Here is a 15,679-nt window from a genome sequence, read left to right on the forward strand (position 1 = left end):
TGAAGTGAATACGAAAGCTGCCACCCGTAGACTGTAAAGCAGGGCCGGACATGGGCCGGACATTTTTAGTAGACAGTGAGCAAAGTTAACCAGAAAAACAAATATATATACGGAAGAGGATTAGGGCCACTGAAAAAAAAAAGAAATTGAGGTCAATTTTTTTTTAAATTATTATTATGAAAAAAAAGTCGGAATTCTGAGATTGAAGTCAGAATTCTGAGAATAAAGTCAGAATTCTGACTTTTACTCACATCCAAAAAGGCATAAACACAATTAAGAGCAGCACTTAAACTAAACCTATGCTGAAATACTGCTTCTTTAAATTTTACATTTCAAACACATAACTTCAACACATTTTAACAGGTAAATACAAGTACATGTTTAGGTGCATATGAACAAAAAAAAACAAAGTGCAGATTAGGAACACCATCTTTTGTTTTGGTCTCATCTGAAAGTGCATAAAGTAGTAACTTGCTTAGCAGCAACTTTTCAGAACTTGAGGTATTTTTCTTTTTTTGAAATAACAAAAAACACAGTTTGTCCCTGTCCATATTTGGTCCCATCTGAGACAGTCACAACTTCAGTGCATATAATCAAAAAAATAAACAGTGGGCACAGTGACACTTTCCTTTGAAATGGAATAAAGACCCAGCTGACATCAAAGTGCAAAATAAAGCTCAATTAAGTGAAATAACTGAAAAATGCAAGATCAAGATCTTAACCCAAGTCACAATCACTTGGCAGTTGCTTTCAGGCTGATTGTGGCCTGTAGGCAACAAATTGAATAGGGCTGCTGTATAGACTTTTCTTGGAAACACATTTTATGAATTAATTCTACAAAGGGTTGCGCCCTATCTGAGAAGAACTGATAGAGATATTGAGACTTTTACATGTAAACTAAAAACGTATTTATGCGGTCTGGCTTTTATGTAGGGTTTAACAATTGTATTACTTACTTTTTTACTGTTATATTGATTTAAATGTTGCTTTATTATTTTACTTATTTTAACTGTTTATCTTATTTCATTTCTATCATTTTTTAATTTTTTAAATTATTAATTAATTCATTTTTATTTACAGTTGAAACCAGAAGTTTACATACACTGTATAAAAAGACACAATCTTTATCTCACTGTCTGACATCAAATCAGACTTAACTTTTCTTGTTTAGGTCAGTTAGGATCACCAAAATTATTTCTGTTTGCTAAATGTCAGAATAATGAGAGAGATAATTTATTAGAGGTTTTAGTATATATATATATATATATATATATATATATATATATATATATATATATATATATATATATATATAAAGTAAAGTACTTTGGGTTGCATTTGACTTGTTTGAAAGGTGCTATATAAATAAAGCTTGATTGATTGATTGATTGATTGATTGATTGATTGATTGATTGATTGATATTTGTTGAAAATGAAAAATACAAACGTTTTATAGAATTGTTCGATTTGATGAGCACCTTCCTGAACTCTGCAATAATCTCTGTAGCTATTAAATGTTGTTTCAGAATCTTTGGATCAGGAAATGCGAGACGATACAATAAAACTTAGTGTCATATAGTAACCTACTAAATGAGTTTAAACGAGACTTATCTCGTACTTTAAACTGAAAGCGTTCCGAAAATTAAGATTCAGAGGTGTTGGACTTTCCGAGGGACCATGAACTAAGCATGCAGTTACTTCCTGTTGACTGCATGTTAATGGGAATCTCGAGCAGTCCAAACGAGGCTTTCCAAAGAAATAACAGTAGTGTAGTCAAGTAGACCAACTATTTTTATTTAATATACCTATTTTAAACATCATAATCCTACAGTTGGCTTAACAGAAACACATTATTGATCCCGAGCCAGATGACTAGAAATATCAATCAGCAGATGGGAAATTAAATGTAGGCTATACTTGAAATAAGGACATTTTTTGTTTCAATTCAATTTATAGAGACTTTTCAAACATCAAAAATGTAAGCTCATAATAATGTGAGCAGTGGACTGAATTTAGTAATCTTGATATACTTGTGTCATATTTTGTCTTTTGTCTCTTTTGACACAATAGCCCTGTACAAAATAATAGCCATCCTCTTACTGATGGAGCTGAGCTCCCATATAACTCCAACCCTGAGCAAGAGGACTGATGTTTTCTGTAAACTTATTTTTAATATCTGAAACTGCAGCAGTGTGGAAAGAAGTGATTTAGCCTACAGAACACTACCTAAAGAGATTTGTTTCACATTTTCCTTGGCAAAGATTTTTGATGAGTTATACATTTGACTACTCAAAACAGTGTGTAGAACTGGGAATGTTTAGTGATATCTCACAGCCAGATTCTAGACTGAAACATTCCCTTGCTCAGCCCTCCAGTGGGTGAAGTGATGGTGGCCTTGTTGTTCAAGAAGCTGCTGTGATGCATGATAAGTATGATCCTCCATTTGTCAAGTTCTTACTATAAAAAACTTCTGTCAATACAAACTATTTTTCGCACCACAACCACTCTCCATCTTTGTCTTCCAACTGGTGCATTTTGCATGACCACTCCATAATTTGAAAAACAGGTAGGCCTATGTTACTAGTTTTTCAATTTTGTACAAGGGTAAAAACATGGCGGTGCATGTTGGCGGCCTACATGAAAGGGGACCCGCTCGTACAGTATGGATATGTAAAAGGCCCATATTAAGTTAACAAAAAACAGACCATTTTATATTTAGGGGACTGTACACCAATTTATACTGTAAGTATAACATACTGAGGACAGTTTTTGAGTTCTTAATTTAGTTATATACCTTTCTCTTTGTCTAGACTAGGCTTGCATGTTTTCTTTTGTGTTCATAAGAATACAAAAAAATTTAAGCTGCCTAAACACAAAATAAAATAAAAAATCAGCACTAACTTTCCTTGCATCTCACACCGCCTCTTAATCAGTATACTTTTTGTCCACAAGATGGAGCCATTGGTAATAGTTTGTTGTGTAAACTATGCTTTAAATGACAGATACTTAATTGAAGTGGTTGCTTGACTGTTGCTGGATTTAGTTTTTGATTCTTAAAAGTAATAGACTAATATATTTTCATTTTCAAATACACAAGAAAAGAATATGTTGTGACATGAAGTTGTTTCACTCCCAAAGGCAAACACAGGAAGCTGTGTAGGCCTAGACTGTTATGAAGTGTTTAGTCTGAAACACTGGAACTGACTGTCCATCTCTGCATGTATAAGAGAAAAGCTGGAATCAATTTTATCGCAGCCTTTATTGTAAACTGTATATAGTTCCTTTTTATACAACCAGTCAGGTTGCTCCCATAACTGTCCCATAACTGATGAGGTGTTTGGACTTCTCTGTGTCTTCAGTAGTTTTTCACCAAAGTATGATCTTTGGTATACTGATAATACATTTTGGGCGGTGTTGTATAAATGCAGCAGATACGTTTTGGGGACTTTTAGAAAGTGAAAGGAAAGGGTGGTAAACCAGGTTGTCATATGTCCTGAATGACTGCTGAATCAGACCATAAATACTCGCACAGTGTCCGTCCCCTGACAATGACAGGAAGCTTGTTCAGAAGGGAGGAGGTCATTTAGGAAAAGGATCTGCCCCCTGATGTTTCAAATGTGAGGAGTAACAACGGGTATTTGTTTTTGAATTGATAAATAAAAACTCCTCCACCCAAGTGAGGGAAGAATCAAGCAACATTAACAAAGTCAGTCCTACTTTAGTTCAGCAGCAGAAGTAAGCAGGTGCAGTTGTTCAAGTAGTCTCCTTATGTACCATATCATTTAAAATACAAGGTTGTTTTTATGGTTTGATGTTTGTTTTCAACTTTTCGCTCCATTACATTTATTTAATTTGAGTATATTTGATCAGGACAATGCACATTAATCAACATTTCAACAGTATGCCTCAATGGAAATGTGCCAGAATTAGCACAATAGCTAGATTTAACTCGTAGTCCTAAGGCAGGTACTTACATAAAACATAAAACAAGATTTGAAATTACAGGATGTCACATGACAGTTACAGGACACTATATGGACTGACTTACAAACACATTTTACATACAAAACGTTTGTGACAGTACAAAAACAGGATGGAAGGTGAGGCCAAAGCCCAGAGAACGGGCATCAAATGAGGAAACAGATTATTCATGTATGATTGGATTGTTTTTAACCAAGTTGTTTCATGGTTTTTTTTAAAAGGTACCGTAGTTCTCAAGCTCCCTAATGTGAGCTGGTAGTTTATTCCAGGATTTTTTGCCTCTGACAGACACTACCATTTGGCTGAATTTGGTTTTACACTTCAGTACATCACAGACTCCTCTTGTTTGTGCTCTAGTATTTATCATATTGTGTTTTTTTTGTTGATAAATTTGATCAATGATGGAGGGGCAAGCCCATTTAAGACTTTAAAAATAAGACAGATGTCTGTATAGATTTGAACATTTTCAATGTTCCTGTGTAAGATTTTCTTAAAGAGAGACTTGATGGGTTTTAACATGCTGGCTGGTGTGTGTGAACAAAGCTATATTAACTTACTATATTTCAGAATAAGATTTGACACAAGAAGAGTTGTAAGACAACTTAGCTGAAATGTAAAGGTTTGAATAAGCGCCACCTCAAACAGCAACTGCAGATGCTGTTAACACTGTAAGAGGTCAACACAAATACACAAATACAGGAATATGTTGCATAATTATATAAAAATATATCTGGAGCCATGTCTTGCATAATGAGTACTCCAAAATGTGATACTTTAAAGCATTCTTTGTGCTGGTATTTCTTCATTTCTTTGTCTGAGTGCAGGAATTTTGTCTTATAAGTAAGGATTTTGAAAATTCTTATACTTTAGAAAAGTATTACTTTTATACATCATACTTACAAAACTATTTCCTTTTCTATTATGTGTATTCCTACCTTTCTGAGGCCTTTACGAAGAGGAGATATGGAAAGCAGGATCATCTGCCTGAGAAATACTTTAGTCATCCAAATATTCATGTTTGTGTTTGATGACTAACTTACATTCTGTGTTGTTTGTCTTTGACAATATGTTCATCATTATTGTCCCTTCTCTGTTCTTTTTTTATAGTTATGTTTTTGGGCATTTCTGCCTTTATTGGACAGGACAGCTGGAGAGAGACAGGAAATGTGGGGAGTAGGGAGTATAGGGGAAGACTGGCACCAAATGGTAGAGGCAAGGAGTCGAACCTGTGACCGCCACTATAGCCTCTGTATGGGGATGGCTCAGACCGCCCCGGGCGTCCTTTCTCTGTTCTGTTCTGAGAAATGGATGTGAAGAAGTGAATTATGAACTACTCTCAGCATATAACACACATGAATGCACAACTTAGCCTCTGTATGGGAGCACATTGCCTTTGGTTGGTACATATTGTACGCAGAGGGCACATGGGGGAGGTGCTGAAAGAGATAGACCTTTATTTATTATTATCAAGGAATTTTGGAAACCCTCTTATTGATATAAAAAAAACTGAAAAAGATCAGAGCAGCTTGACACCAAAATCTGTTATTAATTGTCCCTCAGCTGGAGTTCAGATCTAATGTGCCCCATATGTTGCTGGTAAAGATGGGGAGCCTCTTCAAATAACTAAAGATGTTTGGAGTAGTCCACTAGCATATGGTTTGGGTTTTAAAAGGATTAAAGGGAAATTTGGCATTTGAATATAATTCAGATGTGTTTCTGCTTTGATTTAAGGCACAAACCCCAGTAATAGAAAATAAAAGCAGCATACAAGAATGAATCTCATCTCATCTTTCCTGCTACTGATAGGTATTTCAAATCAAAGTGAGACCATGTGAGAAAGTGTCCTGGTCCATTCAAAGCCACAGTGTAGTACCTCGAGCCAGCTGGACTCAAGTTTTAACTCTGGATTTGCTTTTTTTGTGGCTGTAAAGTGTTTGAGTAAGTATGAGACAGCGGATTCCCCTTCACTTTAGCGATCTGAAAACTCCCTGTGACTCATGTCAGCTGTTGTTCAAAAACACTCACTGCACAGATCAAATATCTAGAGATGGTGTTGGATCAGAGACAAAGCAAAGGAGATTCTCAGAGCTGGAAACCTACTGTTTTCATAAAAATGATCACTGCAACCTGATTCAAAGTAAAACAAAGACAGTTTTGCATTCAAAGCAAAACTGATTATAACAACAGATTAAAGCTCCTGTCAGGAAACTGTGTTTGTGTGGGTTTTGGCACCACCCATGGACAAAACTGATATTGTCCCATAAAGGTATTATTATTTTGACTAAAACTCCTCACAAGAGCTTCAAGTAAACCGTCCTGTAGATTTCATTTTTATTATCCACACCTTGGAGAAAGATTAAATTACCAAACCATTGATTTCATGCAGCTTTGTACAGCTAATATTCAGAGCAGAGAGGCTAAAAACTAAGAGTTGACTGCATTAGAAAAGTTCTGCACAAAAATGACCCTGAAAAAAATCCATGAACGTGTTTGAGCTTCTTTCTTGTTGCCTCTGACTAAGCAAAATTCCATCAAAATCTTAATTTCAAAACATCTACCTTTCTTATTTTTAGAAACAGAGTACTCTAGCTATGTTCCCACTAACTAAGATTTATTTTCTTCTCTTCTTCCATCATGCATCCATTGTTGGAAAGAAAATAACTCAACGCCTGCAGTGACTGCAAACGCTCACTCATACGTTCTATGTGAAATCATTCACTGCATGAAATATTTGCCATGCCACGTAGCTTATAAAATAATCAATCAATCAATCATTCGACCAATCAAACTATTTATTTATTAAATGTTTTAACAAAGGGCGAAGTCAGTTCATGCTCAAACAAAATTGCAGCCTGAGTGCCACTCAAGTGTTTCCAGGGCTGTACCAAGGCCTCCTCTTTTCTCTTATGATCATATAGTAAATTAACTTATGCGCCACTTGTCTGGTTATTTAATCACTCAAAGCACTTTGCACTAGATGTCACATTCACACTCACATTTAAACACTAATTGCAGAGGCTGCCTCCACCTGCTTATCAGTACTAGAGACATTCACACACAGAAACATATTGACAGCTGTGCCTTCAGTGGCAATGTTAGGTTCAGTATCCTGCCCAGGGACACTTTAACATGTAGACTGCAGCAGCCGAGGACTGAACTGCAACCCTTCATTTGAAAGACCCACTCTACCACTGAGCCGCCGCGATCCACAGCATGCAGTAAAAGAGTCACTCTGTTCACCATTACTGTTTGGCATTTCAGAGTACAGCCAAGCCGTGTTTAAACAAATGACATCACAGCCCCAGTCCCAAAAAATATTAGCTCATTTTGCACAACATCATATCTAAAAACCGAAGCTGTCTAAAACGCATTGTAACATAGTCATGCTCTGAGATCATTTATTGTTTTCTGAAGTAATACTTGGTGGTATGTTCTGTGCACAGCGTATCTGACAGAGCATTGTTAGACTTGACAGCTCATGTAATCAAGTAGGCCAACACACACTCAAAGACTGGAGTTACATTAATGGAAAGTGAAGAAGCTTCAGATTGCACTGTTCTTTGATGCACTGTTATGCTTTCTATTCCCCTTCCTCTCAGCTGTACTCACAACCCTAACACGGTGTAAATAAACAAAGTGGAGCACTTTAACTGCGACATGCATATGTATGAGATGTAAAATAATTTGATCCCTTTGAGCGTTTCCTTGTCAACCCTCAAAAGCAGCACATCAGTGGTTGTTTTGTGTGTTTTTCCGCAACAAAAGTTTCCTTCCCTCTTGTCACAAGTGTCATCTCATTAGTGGTAAATCACTGAGCTGACATTTATGTTGTACCCAGGCACACGGCATCTCCTCTTCAGTGGAAGTCTGATATCACAGGAAAGCAACGCAAAGCAGTGTTTGTTCAGGAGGGGATGAGAGATTTCACACACAGAAATCATCCTGCATACAGTTTAGAGCTTGTGATCAGGGCTGTGGGGTGCTGGGATAAAAGTATGTGCTTAAAAAAATGCCTTGTGAGGGGTTTGAAATTATTTTACATCCTAATGTTAGAAGCCACCAACACTTTAAATATGGGAGAGGCCTTATGTTCAGTTAATGTTTATTGTAGTCCCATACCTAATGATGTCTGTCCTTTTGTTTGATTGTAAAACATATTTGCCTGACTGCCTTATTAAGGTTTAAATAAAGTACTCTCAAGTCCTTGAGCAAAATAGCCTTCTAAATGAATATCAAGTAAATTAATGCCATCTGAAGCCCTACCACTACTGTTTAGGACTCAGGCCAGGGGGTTGTGTGTATGTTCAAGTTGTCTCTTACAGTCAGATCTTGAAAGAGTTAAGGGTTCATACCTGCAGCCTGCTTTTTAAAAATTGTAGTCATTTATTAGTCCTCAGTTCCTTGGCAATCCAATAGATCCTGACCTGAAGGCATCCCGAAGAAGCCACTGATGTAGTCTAAAGATATGCATCACATTTTATCACCTTATCTGTACTTGTTCCATCTCACATTCTCACAAATTATGGCTGTACCCAGAGGCAGACTTGCAACAGGTACAGTGGAGAGGATGGTGAAGCTGATGGGGGTTGTGGTGCTGGGGAGTGAGTGAGTGAGTGAGTGAGGAAGTAGGCAGGCAGAAAGGCGGGCATAATGGAGACCCTAATGGTAGCGTTAAAACAGGTGTTAGTCAATGTGGCAGGCAGGGAAACAATCCAGTAAGTAACAAGGGAAGTTAAGAAGCTAACCTGTTCTTGCAGTGCATAAACAAACTGTGAATGTCACAAAGATCTGGCTTGGACTGATTGGTGCAGTGTTCTTGTAGGGGGTATGTGATTGCTTGATAGGGGCAGGTGTGTTGATGGCAGATCCAGGGCATCAGGTGAGTATAATAGAGAGTGAAGAAGACAGAGGGCAAGGGGAGGAGAGAACAAAAAACACACCAATCACTCTGCACTTACACTGAAAACTCTAAAATAAACAAAACAAAGTCTCACAGGCAAATAGATGTCACCAAGGAGGGGTTGTGACACAAGTTAGAATTTAGTTCTGAAAAAAAATCTGAAAATCCTCTAAAATGTGTAACAGACAGAGAATAGATTAACAAAATAATATCAGTTAAAATTAAAACATGTTTTCAAACTCATCCCCCAATACATTCAATTCTTTGCACAATCAGAGAGATGTGTAATGCTTCTGTGGATGCTCAGGCGTTCAGCTGACCACTTCAACATACTTAAAGAGGATACTGATAGGGTCCTGCACCAGGCCCCCTACAAAATAGTTGCAGAGAAAAGAGCAACCCTTATAGTAAAATGTTCACCATAACCTTCTACAAATATTACTATATATGCTATATTAACAACAGATAACTATTATTAATGCCATTTAAGTTCATAAGAATATTATGAAAAATGAAATAGTGGAGATCTGTATATGCAGATGCGGTGCCTGCAGCACATAATTATGTGTGAGACTTTTAATTAGACCCCACAGCATGTACTAACTCAATACATTATTTCATTTAAACTTAATTAGATGGAATCTGGTACTTTTGACAGGTGTTCTACAGGTCCTGTCCTGTATTAGAAACAGAAATGGATGATATGAATAAGGGCTGGGCGAGAATTTCATTTTTCTCAATATAAATATCACAAATGTTCATTAAAATTGTGATATATTCAAACCTGTAATAACAGCCCCCAACCACTGGAAAGGGAATGGGCACTCATGTGCCTTATGCACTAGCTGCCACCCAACATTAAAGAAAAAATAGAATATAAAAACTAAAACTTCACTAAAATCTCATCTTAGACAAAAGACCTGCTTCCTGTTAACACTGTCACAAATGAGGGAGTCAAGAAGCCTAAATTCTGTCTGATAACTTTTGATCGTCAATGTGTCTACTTCAAAATGTACATGGTTGGGAGTTGATCGGAGCAAAATTGTAGGATTTACATAAATACGTACCTTTGAAAATCGGGTGTAAAACAGAAAAATCATCAGAGTACTAAATTGTACTATATTTCATTGCTTGTACCTGTGACATGCCTAATGACAATAAATCGAATCGAATCGAATCGAATCTAATCTAATCTATTCTAATCGAATCTAAATCCCAGACACAAGCCAACAAACCTTTTGGTTTCTTGAACTTCCACTCAGGGGCAGAAATCTGCCTTTACATTTAAAAAAATATATATTAACTTTGCTTATTAGAACTTTTCTGATAAAATTTGACAATTGTGTTAAACACTTGTAATTAACAATGTCTTATAATAATAATAATAATAATAATAATAATAATAATACAAAAAAATAACAATAATATTAATAAAATAACAATACAATTGTATATTTATATATGTATGTAAACATATACACATATACACATACATACATACATACATACATACATACATACATACATACATACATACATACATACATACATACATATGATAATCATAATAATAACAATAATAATAATAGTAATAACAATAATATTAATATCTGCCTTTAAATTTAAATGAAGTAATGATTTGATATTTATCCTGGTAATTGTAGACTGATAGGAAAAAATGTTGTCGTGATAACATCATTTTCAATATCGCCCAGCTCCAATATGTATTCCTTGGCTACAAAATAACTAAGTTATGAAAAAAATGGAATGATAGAAAAAAGTCCTGTTATATATTAAATATACATCCACGTTCTGAAGGATTAAGGTAAATCACACTATCTTGCAAAACCAGACGTTCCCACAGTCAGGCGTCAAGAACCCCTATGCAGATATAAATCAATGCATGGGCCCTTATGTGATAAGAATGACCTATAGCAAACCTGTATAATAACAGTGTGGGAAGTCTACAGTGTTAACGGGGACTGATGGTTAAAACATTTCAGCACACAGTCATGCAAGCTTAACCTTAGATTTAATATCTGATAAGTAAGATCAAGTGAGTGAAGGACCTGGAGTCTCTCTCCGTGCACCCTGCTTTGGGAGGCTCTGCAGCAGCCTCCTCCCTCTAAGCCCCGCCCCCAGATGAAGCCCTCAGTAAAAGGGAGACAGATAGTAGTAAACTGTTTTAAGTGAAGCGAGAGGGGCTGTTTACCCACACCTTGTTTATAAAAACAACACGTCAACTCCGTCTACAGCTGTTTTCAGATCAACAACAGTGGGATAGTGTGAATGTCCATCCGGGAGAGTTTGATATTGACATCCACCGGAGCGACTCTGAACTTCAGCAGAGTTTACTTTGGCTTTTTCTGGAGACTACATGGTACGTCCGCTTGTTTTTAAGATAATGCTGTGTTTACATCTTGTTTCTTGAAGATTCTTTTTTATCAGAGGTCTTTCATTGCTAACATTGTGTGTGAAAATGTTAAGTTAATGTTTCTAATTAGACCAGCAGCCCTTAAATCCAGCTGAACACATCTGTCTTCTCGAGCCGCTGTCATGCAGCCTTCCTTCCTCCCTCCTCTCCTTCTGCTTGGAGCTTCAGGTTATCAGCTTTACAGTCCTTAATGTCGACTTGTTGTGCACTTTTCTACTGTTGTGAGTCTGTTTCAATGTGAAGAGTGTGTCGTCTTCTTACAGAGGCATTTCCTTCTGATAGAGAGCTGCTTGACTGGGTAGCGTTACGATCTCACTCTCTGGCAGTCCAGGCGCTCCTGTGGGATGACAGACGTGCAATCACTGACGTTTGTTTTTGAGTCTACCTAAAATATACAATATAATATCATTTCATTGACTGGACTTCCTTTATTTGCAAAAAGTAGGTTTTCATTCAAGTAATAGGCGAGTTGTTGGATTCATTATAACCACTAATGCCAGTCAGTCAGTGGATATTTATTTATTTATTTATATCTTATTAATTACTTTCTTCCATTAATATTATTTGATATTCTTAATGTGTATAGGAGCAACTTTAAAGACTGAATTTTCCCCCAGGATAAATAAAGTATTTCTGATTTTTCTGATTTCTGATTAAAGATTCATTTAAATGCTATATTTTGAGCCAGTCGTTTTATATATAGAGCTGTGGCAATGGCTTTTAATTATTCTCCTGAATATTCATGAGTCAGTTACTTATTTATTTGTTAACATAACAGGGAAGAGTGCACATAACACTTCTCAGAGCTAAAGCCTGACTTAACTTTTTAATATCAACAAATGTTTCTTATACTGAAAAAAAAAATACTATACTATACTAAAAAAATAATCAAAATCTGAGTTGTTGTGAAAATATACCTTTTTCTATGCAAATGTGCACCAGATTTTGCACTGATATGGCCATGCATAAGCACTCTGAAAATGTGTTTTATTAAACAAATAACCTTATCGTGCAGTTCCTAACATTATTGTACATTCTCAATCAAGTTTTATGTAGACCAACACCTAATTGAGCTGTGATGCTCTGCAACATGTGCGGCAAACAAAGCATGGAGTGTTGTCAACTACTGGCTTTGAGGTTATCATAGTGGAAAAACTGAGTGATGACACCATTTTTATGTTATTCTGCATGAGAGGTCTGCAAATTGGAGGAGATAAGAAAACATACACAATAATAGGTGTTAGACTGGAAGGATGTACCTGATGTGTCCTAATCAGAGACGAACAATCCTTAATTGAAAAATATTTAGTGTACAATGAGAGGAAAACATTTGAGTGCAGAAAACAGTTTTACAAATACTCCAATAATCTGTGAGGCGATCCTTCCTTGTACTATCTTATTAGCAAAAATGCATTATACCAAGAGGAACCAGGTCCTACACTCAGTCTAGTGGTGTTTAAACATTGTGGTGTTTTGTATTCCAAAGTGTGTGGACAGGCTCTTTAGAAATAAGGCAGAGATGATGTTGTAGTCAGTCATACTTGTGATGGAAGAAGAAGGTGGTTTGGTGTTCTTCCAGTCCTCAGCCTGTACACAATCACACTGAAAGAGGAGAAGAGCTCATTTACGATCATTCACCAGGTCATGTGACCACACGAACGCCTTAATGACTTATAAAACAAACCAATGTCAGATAAGTAACATCTTACTCATGTAAAACAAGATACTGCATGGAAAACAGACACTGCTTCAGCCTGCTGAGTTGCTGCTCTCTCCACTTATGGCTTTGTGATTACAGGAACACATGCACCTCTGAACCTAACAACGCGTAACTCCAGCGTATGTGTGCATACATGATGAAAAAGATACAAGCCAGGCCTTTAACATTGAAGCCACCACAAGTATGCAGCTTGGTTTCAGTTATATGCAGGACGTTCTGTCTGGGGTCTGCATGTCCTGATGGACTTTCCAGATCTTCTTTGGGTGAAATAGTTGCTTGGCTTAGACGGTCAGGGTTGAAGACAAGTCACATGAGGTGATTTGAGTTGTTGCTGCAACAAAACCAGCACCGTATCATGAAGCTATTGGAGTACAACCTGAACACTTTACACAAAATAAAGGGATAAGATTGTTGTCTCAAAAATTCAAGAAACTGAAACTACTGTACACACTTACAGTGCAAACCGCTTCCTTTCAGTCTTGAGCTTCCTTTCAGTCTTGAGCTTCCTTTGACTTGCTCTTTGCCTCATGGAAGGTATTGCCACACAGTAAAGCTTCGTTTGCTTGTGAGGAGATGAAGGTCAAGGAGGGACATAAATCAAACAGGGGGAACCGGCACTCCTCAACTTGCTGAAAGTGTAATATTTGTCATGATCTTCCAAAATGACTCCCTAGCCCCTGCACTGAAAGGCCCTTTTGTCCTGTGAAAGAAGCTTGCACTGCAGAGCGATGCACCTTGGTGCTTTGTGCATCACTTCCCATATAACCTTTACAGTTCACCACCAACAGAAGAGATACACATCTGTTCGTTCTCACCATGGTTCTGAACCTATCACACACTCAGCTTTTTAAACCACGAACGAGCAATTCTTGTCACAGCACCTTCACCACACGAGTCACAGTTACTAAAATGTGTTCTCTCGATGCCAAAGATCACTCAGATAACTAGCAAGCATAACTCTGTCTGAAGAACACATCTCTCTAAATATTATTGGGTTGCAGCTGCAAAACAAACAAGATAACATTAAGAATGAAGCAGAGCCAGGAACACAGTTTAAAAATGATTCTTCAGAATGAACTGGTGCCAATTTAATCCTTGAACTGTCCACTTTGAGCTTTGACTCAGACTTTGAAAAACTTGAGCTTAGATTGAGATAAGATTTTGAAAATTGAGAAATATTTTGGAGCTCATATGTCCTCAATTGACAATTCATGTTTATGCATTTTAGAATATATTTACTTTTAATCTGCAAATCCAGTGCTGTGTGAATCCTCTGCTTTATTGGTCTGATAGCCTCAGCTCTCTACTTTGCTGCAATGGCAATGATTTCTATCTGGGTATTTGAATCTGTTTTGAGTAAGGCCATCCATCCATCCATCCATCCATTATCTTGACCGCTTATCCCGTTAGGGGTCACGGGGGGCTGGAGCCTATCCCAGCTGGCTTCGGGCGGAAGGCAGGGTACACCCTGGACAGGTCGCCAACCTATCACAGGGCTAACGCAGAGAGACAGACAACCATTCATGCACACACTCACACCTACGGGGCAATTTAGAGTGATCAATCAACCTGAGCATGTTTTTGGACTGTGGGAGGAAGCCGGAGAACCCGGAGAGAACCCACGCATGCACGGGGAGAACATGCAAACTCCACACAGAAAGGCACCCGCCCGGCCGGGGATTCGAACCATGGACCTTCTAGCTGTGAGGCAACAGCGCTACCCACTGCACCACCGTGCACTGCACCACCTGCACCACCGTGCAGTGAGTAAGGCCAGGAAAACCAAATTAACATATTCTATTATTTCAATTGAAAGCAACAGGAATATTATATACTATATCTTTATTTGTAGCTCAATAATTGTATTATATGTGAACCAATCAACAAGTATGCCACCATTTTTTTTAGATATTAGTAGAAACAATAATACCATGAGACAAAAGGTGGCACTTCAAAAGTTATTTTTCAGCACAAAATAAATAAATAAAAAGAGACTGACTATCACTCAGATTTGCAGACAACTCTAATTGTCATATGGAGAGCAGAAGTGAGTTAGGCAATCTATCATGATGTTCTACTTAACAGCTCTGGGCATGCATAGTGCTAGAATCCTTGGTGCATGTCACCAGTGCAATTTAATAAAAGTTATCAGTCTATTGAGGTACGCTTCTCCTGAAATTTTAATTAAGAATTTTGGTAGTTGAGTATCAAAACATGCTCCCTGTACTCTGACAATGCCAATGGAGAGAGCAGTGACAATATGATATAATGTGATTCTGTTTACGGGGAGCCGTACATTAATAAAAAGCACAAACTGGCGGCCATAACAATCGATCAGCGTTACAGTAGCATTTTAAACAAAGCAGCAAGACTAGATAGAACGCTGCGGTCGCATGATGTAAATGTCATCACCCCCGCACGCTCACTCGCAGTAAATTTTCCTGAAGATTTCCTGCCAAGTTCTTTCATGAACTCACCCCGACTTTACCCGGAAACTATATGAGAGGGCTGGTAGGAAGTATTCCGGGTAAAGTTGGGTTGAAAAATGTGTCTGATTGTGTTCACATATGCAGCTCACGTATAGTTTCAGGACGTTTTCAGGAACTTTTTGCAAGACAGACTGACAGTTTCTGTGGTTTGCTAA

At 37.4% G+C, this 15,679-nt stretch overlaps 1 protein-coding gene across 1 annotated transcript in view; it reads left to right on the forward strand.

The window, feature by feature from the left end:
- Positions 1-11,027: 11,027 nt before the first annotated feature.
- tgfbr3 (transforming growth factor, beta receptor III) overlaps positions 11,028-15,679 on the forward strand; it is an 87,148-nt gene continuing 82,496 nt past the window's right edge. Inside the window, exon 1 of the mRNA XM_034710216.1 lies at positions 11,028-11,261. The gene's annotated coding sequence lies outside the window, so the exon portion shown is untranslated. The remainder of the gene's footprint in view (positions 11,262-15,679) is intronic.

Source organism: Notolabrus celidotus, chromosome 2 (assembly GCF_009762535.1).
Source record: "Notolabrus celidotus isolate fNotCel1 chromosome 2, fNotCel1.pri, whole genome shotgun sequence".
Classification (NCBI taxonomy): Eukaryota; Metazoa; Chordata; class Actinopteri; order Labriformes; family Labridae; genus Notolabrus; species Notolabrus celidotus.